The sequence below is a fragment of the Diachasma alloeum genome, unplaced genomic scaffold (genome assembly GCF_001412515.2).
Source record: "Diachasma alloeum isolate Michigan unplaced genomic scaffold, Dall2.0 Dall_scaffold_00176, whole genome shotgun sequence".
Taxonomy (NCBI): domain Eukaryota; kingdom Metazoa; phylum Arthropoda; class Insecta; order Hymenoptera; family Braconidae; genus Diachasma; species Diachasma alloeum.
In genome coordinates, this window is record NW_021680342.1 from 274,675 (window position 1) to 285,804 (window position 11,130).

An 11,130-nucleotide genomic window follows, 5' to 3' on the forward strand; every position below is an offset into this window, starting at 1 on the left:
ATTTTGAGGTACTAAAATTATTATTCGTGTATTTTGTGTCAGTTTAGATGCAAATTAATCGGCGGTGGATACCCTAATTTAATCAAACTGAACTTTACATATCAGAATAGTCCAAAATAATGATAATGAGGGATGAAGACTGCATTTAAACACGAAAATTATTAAAATCTGGAACAAATTGATGTTCTTACTCATTAAAATCCAAGATTATTCCCTCCATTTTAGTGATACGGATTCTTATTCCATGTGAACTGAAATACATGACGGAGGGAGCACCCATCGATCACGCGATCGAGCATTACCGAGTCAACATACCAATCGTATAGAAAACCGGAGGTACTGGCACTCATGAAATGAGCGATTCAAAATAACATAATGGTTAACTAAGCGTATCCGCGATGGTCATTAGTACGCAATAATGCTCGAATGGGTTACACAGTGGGGTACAGCAGATAAAACTTAAATTGTAGATGGGCTTTCGTGTTGCATGAGGAGTGATGAGTATGCGTTACACTTTGGATTTATGCATGGAAAACAATTTCTAGTAAAACTTACCCCTAAGAATTTTATTCCACTGCTCTAGTAGAAAATATTTACAATATTTTCGTGGAATTTTACTGAACTTGAATTTTTTTGTTTAAAAATGGAAAATTAAAATTCAGAAAATCAGGAATTTTTTTCTCAACAGTGACCGTTAATTATCATTACTTCGATAATTGTGCGATCCACCTTACCCGCCTCATTTCTCTCGACTCGCAATCTCGCATGCGTTTTCAACCCAGGCCCAACGGACATATGGTCGACTGGCTCGGCCGATTAGACACATTTGCATGACAATGACCCAAAGTCTGCCCACCATCGGCCACGGGGGCTTTATTACAACCACCGTGGCACCCATAGTCTAAGGCGAACTCTTGTATACTCTACATAATGGCACTTAACCTGGCTGCCTAGTGTTGGAGAGTCGACTCCGAGAGAAACAAAAAAAAAAAAAATAATAACAATTCAGCACCAAGATTACCACGTTGGTCCTCTTGCACCCGCGGCGATACTCTTTTGTGTACAATGTACTTTTCCTTTTTATCTCTTCATTCGCTGTCAAATGGACTCTCTCATGTGATCCGTAACCATATTAACAGATATGTTTTATTCCAGCTGAAACGTATGAGCCCTCGACAGAAAATATAAAAAATTCAGACCCGCACGTTTTCTTTCGGAACGTAAGAAAGATATAGCGGGGAGAATAATAGACTGACCTCGGGTTAGAAATTAATTAGAAAAGTGCGGAGTGGTCTGTGGTACAGCAATGGGGAAGGCAATCAACGGCCAGATGAATTAATGGCCACCCCAACTACCCCTTGGAGATAACGCGCGGAATGGGGAAGAGTGGGAGAGCGTCTCCGTTACTACGTTCAACCTAGTGGATTCTTATGACCACGACACATCTATCCAAACTCCCCGACAACTCAACCCCACAATTGTGTTTACACGTATGTGGGTTCAATAACACCAACACACGAGTGGAGGGTATTATCGCTGCCCTTCGAACTCAGATATAGCATTCAATTTATAGATTGCTTGATTTTTCACATGGTCTTTAAGAACTCCAAGTACTGAGGCACAAAAGTAGTCGGTCTATCTCGAACTATCTACTATCAGTTCGCTAATTGATTAGAAGCATAATTTATTGAATTGAATGTTTTCTCTTTGATGTTCTCTCACGAAATGTGGACGCAATAGTTTCGAAAACATCACGAAAATGAGCTTCGGCAAATGGGTCATCTTTTTTCAATTAAAAAAATAATCTCCCTGAAATTTATTTACAACTTGGAAAATTTGTCGAAATTCTTGTGAATACGACACATCTATTCCAACCTCCCGACAACTGAACCCCACAAATGGGTTTACACGTGTGTGGGTTCAATAACACCAAACACACGAGCGGAGGGTGTTATCGCTGCCCTTCGAACTCAGATATAGCATTCAATTTATAGATTGCTTGATTTTTCACGTGGTCTTTAAAAACTCTAGCACTGAAGCACAAAAGTAGTTCGTTTATTTCGAAATACCCACTATCAGCGGGCTAATTGATTGGGAGCGTAATTTATTAAGTTGAATCCAAAAAAATCAATTGATCATCCCTCAAAGTTCTTCATGAACTTTATAGTTATCTCAACAGTAGACCATTAGGACCTGACAACGAAGATAAATATAGTAGAGTGCGCCTCAATATTTCAGGGATAATTTCCACCTCTCTGGGGATCGAGAGGAGAAATTCTTGCGTGTTGTCCCTCAGGCGTTGAGATTAACTATTTAACATCGGGAATGTACATTTTGGGGTAATTATCCAGTGGGTGGGAGAGTTTATCGCATTTTTTTTTGATAATTGAACGGTTTTTGTTGATTTTTTTATCTAATTTCGAGAAAGTTAATGGAACATGAAGTTTCAGTAGCAAATTAAGCATAACTTTTTGTTAATTTCAAATTTGCAAATATTTTCGCCAGAATATTTAATTCGTTTTCAGTGAGTATTTGAACTGGAATTAACAGTTTGCAGTGATTTTCACAGAGACGTTGAGATTAACTATTTAACATCAGGAATATACATTTTGTAGTAATTGCCAATGGGTGGGGAGCGTAGTAAGACCCCTTGACGAAACTACATCAAGGGGAAGGAACAAAGATCATATGGCTGTTGGCAACGACGAGATATATCACCGGACATCAAGTGCTCCACAAAAAACGAGTAATTCACTGATCGATTTCGATGGATTCACCGATTACCAATATATATTGAGACCAATGGGTTTGTACCAGCTGCTTACCGAACGGAACCAACTTACGGAGATTATAAAGCGTTTACGGTGCAGATTCCCACCTCCGGGCGCTTCAACTACTCTGGCTCTCCCTGATCTGCATAAAAATGGGGGGTACAGCGGCGAGGGAGACAGAGAGAGTGTGGGAAGAGCACAGAGACTCGATCCTTGAGGTGTTTCGTCTGTATTTTTCAAAGGGGTGAAACGGAAGGGAAACGCATTGTTCTCGAGCCCTGATTCAACCCCTGAACACGAAAATTTTCAATTTTCAAGTAACTACTTCAGTGTGCCTTTGGATATTCCTTGAATATTAATTTTTTTCATGAGATTGATTGTTTTCTCACCACTTACGAGTGAAATTATTTTTATCCAATGTTTTTCTAATTATTGAAACAATATTAAAATGCATCAGCGACTTGGCAATGTCGCACGGATCATCCCTATGGTTATTTCGAGTTGGCAAACCTGCGGAGTGTTTTCTTTCTCTCTCAGTTTCATGGTCTGAACTATACCTCTCTCGTGATGCTCCAGCAACATTCAAATTGAGAACACAATTTTTTTTTCAATATTTTTTTTTTTGGAGACATGAAAATTTTCCTGACAGAGAGTGAGGTAACCTTGGCCTAATAGCTAGAGGGTTTGCAAGAACACTCAAGTTGCATTTTTTTTCTTGACACTAACATCTCGACAAAATACGAAAAAATTTCCAATGATGTAGGATACTCAGATATTTCTCCCATGGATTTTTCATTTTTTTGCTCTTCACACGAAACACGTTAATACAATATCAGATTATGATTCGCGGAAGGGCGGGGGGGGGGGATGTCTGCTCCTGAGAAGTGAGAAGAGAAAAAAAAATCGTAAAAAGAAGCGGGAGTGATGGTTGTTAGTGGATGAAACAGGGGAAAGGTATAAACAAGAAGGGACTTGCGGAGTTCAACGGGGATTCAACACCTCGCTTCGTCATTAAGCGTTATCGCCGTAACTTGGAGATTTTAAGGGGATCAGGTGGTTGGATTGTTGGGGTAGAAAAAAAAATGTAGAGCGTACAGAGGGATTTTTAGTATTTTCCGAGAGAAGGAGAAGAGGGAATTTCCTCGCGACTTCTGTGCGCCTGTGTACCAGGCTGCGGGTGGTATGCATTTACCGTAACGGATTGTGAGAATCTCCAGATGCTGGAGGTTCGTGGAAAGCAATGCTATCCGAATGATAACACAAATCTAGCCGGCGATGCAAGTTTAAAGATCAGAATTATTTTTATTAGCTGAAGGGAGGAAATAGTTGGAATATTTTCTGGATGAGTTATCATGGGGCTGGGGAATTTTAATAAATCATCGAGACGTTTTAATCAACGGAGAGACGCATTTTTCATCAACGGATTTGTCACGCATTTTTTATGGACAGATTTGTTGATGAAAATGTAGATGATAATTTCATGTAAATTACGTGTTGTCAATATGTGGAACACCATATGATTGTTCCCCCCTAACAAAATTCACATTCCGTAAAAATTTGAGTAATAGCTGCATTTGAATTCTAAATACTGTGATTTTGGATTGAATTTAAGCTGAAATTGTCCATGAAATCTCTTAACCCGTGAATTTCAAGTATTTTCATAATTAAAAAATAGATTTGAATTATATCGCGATAAACCATGAAAGAGTATCCTTTCATCTGGTAAAAATCTTTACATGGTCAAGTTGGGTCTTGGAGACCGATTCCCCCTTTATAATTCGTTTCAGTTTCTTATTTTTCGCGGTGTGCAGATCTTCAGTGTGCCGACACCCCGCGAGGGAAATAAAGAGTCCCGCCTTCTAATGGCGGCGAGACACTGTCCCCAATGCAAGAGGGATGGGAAGGGAGAGGGCGAAACTAACGATATATCTCAGGGACTATTGTCTTGCACGGGTACCGCGCGACAGTCGTGGCCATTATATCAAGATTAACTCTCTTATGCCCGGTCCGGAGAGGTGGGCTTGGGGTGTGTGTGGTGAGTGAGACCAACGGGAGGTAAAAGGATATAAAGGGATAGAGGAACGCGCTTGCACACGTACTTATAACCATCGAATATAGCGTTGTTGTGAGGAGGGGCATTTTGAGATCCCTGGGAGTCCATGCCAGGAGTGTACACTCTTGGCCTCATGGCGCGTATACCACTGGCAAGTACACAACAAGGAGGCAATGGCCAACTTCTCTCTTGCTATCTGTGTGTTCGCAGTGGTACCTCTTGAAAAGAGCGCATACGAGAGCCGGGGGTGTATGCTAGGCATCCGCAGAAGAGGACATTATAAGGAGTTATGAGGTCCTGCTTCATACGTGAGCCCCCCCTCCCCCTTCTTCCACCGCCACAACCCTACTTTCTCATTTTTTTCCTCATCTCTTTTTGTTTTTCCCCTCCCTCTTTACGTGACCCTTTCCCCCCTCCCCCGTCGCTGTCTCATATCCACTATTTTGTACGGCTTCCCTTCTGTCCTCCTTTGTACCGTCGAGCATACACATGAACACAAGACTCGGGACTTCTCTCTTCAGGATTCTTATACAAGATCTGTGGCGGTTCTTAATGTCTTCTCCCTTTTAATGTTCTTCGCTCTGCCCTCGAGGTCGATCTTCCCAACATTTTTTTTCAACCCAAGTACTTTATACTCTCCCTTTCACCACCCCCTTCTCATTCCTCCGGGTAACACTGTGTCCGCGCCTTATTCCTTGACCCCGATATTGAGTTATAACCATCGTGTATTTATCGTTTCAAAATTCAGCCCGTTGTCTTTCCCCCCAATGCAGCCAACAAAAAGTTGAGTTTTACAGGGGGATTAAAAAAATTGTTTTGTTGTGTTTTTACTCTTGTAGTTCGCTTGCTTGTTTTGGTCTCTTTTGTATGAAGAATTTTTAGCCGGGGGAAGGAATTCCTGACCGACGGTTGTATCCACACGGGGATTCTCGCTGGTTGAAATACCTAAGATCGATTCTTCAGCGTTTTTTTTTTATATTTTCATTCCTCCTTCATCCTCCTACAAATGCACTCTAGACTTTCGACGGGCAGTCACCACTAGTAGTCGTGTTTTAGGGGCTATTCTAATTCGAAGCGACCTATAAACATGGTGCTTCTCGTTTCCAATGGAAAAAAAAAATGTTTTCTCCCTGGAGGCAACTGCAGACGCCTCATCTCTCGTATATCGTATGCGTCGTTCGATCGACTTGTTTTCGATAGTAAAAAATGTCTAGTTCTCATCTGTCTGGAGGCACATCAAGCCTGGAAGTATCCTGTCAAAGTGTTCTGCATTTAGGATCATGATGCACTGCTGTCAATGGCCCCTCGTATGCAAGTAAACGATGCTGTATGAAGTCGAGGTATTTTCCCGGTTTTATGGCGCTGTACAAGGGGTTACGGCCCTTTTCTGGTGGTTCGTACACGGGGTTGACGCCATAGCTACATGATGTGGAGCCCAGCGGACGGTGCTGTTGGTGGTCGGAGGATAGAACTCTGTTATATCCCTCTCGACCGCCCCCCGCTACTGTTCCTGGACCACCTCTCTACCTCCTTCGGTTGCAACCTACTCCTCCAGCCCAATACATCCATCTCCGTGTGCCTCTCTGGGCTACTGGCACACGCTCTCTCTACACGACGTACTATGCTCACGGACCATGAATGGAACCACGTGTCTCGACGCCAAAGCCACAATGGTTTTACTTGTCTATCGGATTTCTCGTGTCTCTTCGATAATAGAGACATTTGGAGTTGCTTTCGGTGAGGGGTGCATGGTTAAGAGAGAAAAAAAAAGTTTTGATTTTCAGGGGCTAGGAAAGAAAGCGCGCATGAATTGGCTAGAGGTTTGTGCATTATATTTAAAATTTCAAAATAATAGTTGCCAGAATTCCCACAATTATTTGGATTTTCAATAACAACATAATTGTAAATTTCATATCAGTGACTGTTGAATGATAAATAAATTCAATTTCAATTATTCGTTTATCAACTTTTTCCAACAATACATTCAGAGCTAGTTTGTTTCTAACAATAAAAACATAAAAGGAGATTATCTCCCCCTCCAGATATCTCGAGATTGATTGCAGGGAAAAGCCGAAGAAAGAGAGTTTAATCTCGAAAATTGAAATGCCCTCCTAAAATTGAAAACAGTCAATGTCCCAAGTTGATGATACAAGATGTTCCTGTCATTGAGAGGGAAATCGAAATGATCAATTTCAAGAGATTCATTCCATCAGAAGGGATGAGAGCGAGACAATGGGGCCCTATTGTCGTCGATTCGTCTACGAGCATCGGGAAAAGCAACCACCAGCTATACTAGGATGTCGCAGTAGCTTCATCTCTCGGGGATAGGGAGGAAGAAAAGAGATTAACGAATTCGGGGGCACCCCAGGCATTTTTACGGTCGATTACGATATACCCGCTTTGTGAACAGTACGCTGGAGGAAAAAAAAAAGATGGGGTAGAGTGAAAGAAGGAGAGAGACCTAGGTGAAGAGACTGGCGTAAATAAGACAACGGAGATCAGAATTGAGATTAACAGCGCAGCAGGTATTGAGATCCGAGGTGTCACAATTTCAGGGGCATTGTCTACTTCAGCTTCAACCCATTGTCATCCATCCCTCATCGTTTTTTGGACGTTTCAGTTGAGGCATTTGACAGTGAGAAAGAAAAAAAAAAGGAAAATAAAGGTGAAAGAATCATGAAATGGTGAATAAAATCCGAGAAACGAGATCGTGGGATTTTGTAGCAAGGACATTTCAACCTCTCTCGGCGCATGAAGAATTTTCTAAAACGCCTGTTTACCTTTGGGAATCCCGACCGCGTTTTGTTTAGCTTTTCCGGCCAGTTTTCCCATTCTCAGGTTCTTTACAACAGTGTTTTTATTCTCTCTTGTTCCTTCCTCTTTCTCTGTTGGACACTTGGTAGATCCATTCGTGGTGGTATTATTCGTGGAAGTCCACGGACTCGGTAGAGGGTAATAGTGACTGAAAGAGGGAGAGCTGAGAGCTGGGGTTATACCACGAAAATGTCCATCAGTGAGTTTAAGTGGTGGCTGGCCAGGGGACAACAGGACTCTGAGAAATTTCAAGACAATAGCACCAGTATGTATTTTCACACGCCCTTGGGATCTCCCTCGCGATGCACAAGGGGTGGAATCAACCCCCATTGGAATCTGGTCATCACCTGGACACTGAGAAATCTTTAACTGCCTCTTCTTCACGTGTAAATGCGGACACTCCGCATAAATTAATCTCGCCGAGTACTTTCACCCCCTCTAAAAGACGAAACTAACGTACGGAGATTTAAAAAAAATGGTGGAATGAGAGCAGCTGACGAGGCCAGCTGATACTCTGGGGGACAATTTTTTGAAGGAATCCTCGTGTGAGAGCATCTTCAAGTTAATTGCTCCAATTCTCTTCCCTATTCTCTACCTTTTTTTCTCCAAAAAAATGGAAAAAATGTTTTTTTTCCGGGGGAATCTTTGGAACTGGGGACAATGTGAATGGAAAAAAGTAACGAGGTCGCAGCCTCGAATTTGAGCCAACTAAATCCCGCTCAAATAACTGACATCTCTCTGCCATCTCTCTCAGGTTCTTTTTTCTTAGCGAGGCAGGACGTTAAAATTTTTATAGTTGTCACGATGAGGGATCACCTGGCAGAGTCGAGGCGAGTCCTAACCTTTTGTCCGAACTGAGGAAACTTTACGATTTCCGAGAGGCATCCATGGACTACTCTAATGACCGTGTATACCCTCTTGCTTCTCTCTTTTTTCCAGGTAATGCCACGACGCAAGGATCAAGGCAATAACGTATCAATAGTGTATGCGCGAATGGGCATTCGGGGAGAATAAAGAGTGGAAAAGGATCAGTATTTTTTTTTCTTCGGTGCACCCCCTCTTAATTCCCCAAGGTCTCAGTGGTGCACTTTGGAAAATCTGGAGATTTTACCGAGAAGGGGAACACTGTTTCTCACGGTTTGGCAAAAGGAGCCGGCCACCAGGTACTGTTGGTCCATTGTGATGGAGACGACCGATTAGTCCAGGACTTTTCCACACAAATTTCTCCCCATTATCCTCATTTTCGCATTATTTTCGTTTGAAATACAAGAGATTCATCTGTTTTTTTTTTTCGAGGGAAGAAGGCATGTGAAATACAACAACTGCATCGAGTAAATAAGGGAAATGCCAATTTACGAAATGCCTGAGTGGGTCTATTCTCGATTGAAAGATCATTTAAAATACTCCAGTGAACATCCACTCAAATCTGTGGAATTAATTAGTGAAGTTCATCATAGTCAGAACTTGAACAAGACTTCGGGGGAAAAAATCATTCATCAGGATTTAATGGAAAAAGTGTATAAAAACGTGAATTCAGTGAGGGGAAAATTTTTAACGAAGTTCGTTAACAAATCCGAGTAAATCGCGGAGAAAATGGAAGCGATCGATCATGTGAAACGAGAGGTACGACTTGAGTATCTCTCTCCCTCCCGTCGGTTTGATTTTTCTCAATGCTACGATTGGAAGTGCGTCATTGTGTGTCTCTTGTGAGCCGGTAAAATGCGTGAATTCGGAGAAATCGTAGGAATCATCGGGGTTTAACAAAGCCGAAATCCCGAGGTATGAGAGAGACGATCCATCTTTGGCATTCATTCATCGGGAAAATGAGAATGTGGGAGTGGTGGATATGAGGGGAAAATGAGTGGAGGGAAAGGAGAGGGTAATAGCGTGTCGTTAGAAAAACCCAGCGACATTCGAGTATTCCCGAGAGACAATGGGAAGAAAAAAGTGGACGGAGAGCATCACTTGATATATTTTCATTTGGGAATGACTCTTTCGTTGAAACATTAATAGAAGGAGTTATTAAAGGATCTTCGTACTGTTCTGGCGAATATACAATGAATTGATGGAAAATATTATTGGATTTTTTTAAGACGATTTTATGATCCATCGCAAATGGGAATACTATCGAAATTTTTTTGCTGGAATTTTCGTACACTTCTCGGAAATCTGCGCACTATTCCCTCATACTTTTGATGATAACCAATATCCAAAACTATAAACCTGTTAATATGAATTTCAAACTATCGACGATAAAGCGACTCCAATAAATAAATAAAAATTCAATGAGACGAAGTGGAGGGAGAGGAAAATAAGAATGCTGATTTTTCCATCGCGCCATAATTTGCATGGATGGGAGCGAGCCTCTCCCAAATTCTCAACTCCCTCCGAGAATAAAAATTTTAGATGGCGAGTTTGTTTTGGTGAGTTGGTTAGGATACCCCGAGGATGAAGAGAAAATAAAGAGAATGAATTAAAAAAAAAACAAGCATAATAAAAATGAAAGGAAGATGCCACTCGGGATTGGGCCGGTCATAATGAGTGGCCAGTGAGCACATTGTCATGCTAATCTTCGCTCCGGTCCGAAAGCCCCTGCTTCTTCTTGTTCTATACCCCGTATATCTCTCTCACTTGGTTTTCTTAATTCTCTCGAGGTCTAGGGAGAATATCAGGCAAGGACCAAGGACCCCAAAGGACAAAGGGAGGACCGGTCTTTCCGCGGACATTATACACATTCATCCAGGAGACAGTCACTTTTTAATGTCCTTCATAACCCCTCTTGTCACAAAGAATCATTAATTTTTTTAAATCGTCATCCAACGGTCGAGACGCAAGGATCATCCGTTTTAATTGTTGTACTTCAGGTGATCGACGAGGGGATACAGTGTTATTTTATTATTTTTTCACTTTGAAAATTCATTCCATTATTCTTTCCATCCTTTTGATGACATTGAAAATACTTCATGGATGCCTAGACAAATGAATATTCGTACCTCGGGATCGGCTCTGAATGCCATCGTAACGAACAAATGAATTTCCCCATTTTGTTGTTTGGTGGATCATGAAAGAAAACGTCATGGTCCCTAAGAATTGAAAATCTCCAATAGCTTAAAATGTCGAAAGGTGTGCAGATGAAAGACATGATTACGGTCCCGAGAAGAATGATGGAATATGAATTTTTATTCAGATCCCCTCAAAAGAATCCATATTACCTGCATTTTTCTGAATAAAAAACAAAGTAATTCAGGGATCAACGAAAAAAAAAATAGACTAAACAACGAAACTGAGCTGAACCGAAACGAGAAAAACTGAAATAATTTGATGTATTCAAACCATGTGGTTTATTCTGTTAGAAAAATTATAGAAACAGAAATGTGTTCTTAAAATTATGCTCTAATTTGTTAGATCTAATAATTGCCATCGTATTCCCAAATATTTAATCCAGAGGAGTTGAAGAAGACACTGAATACGGATGAGTTGGATAGTCTAATA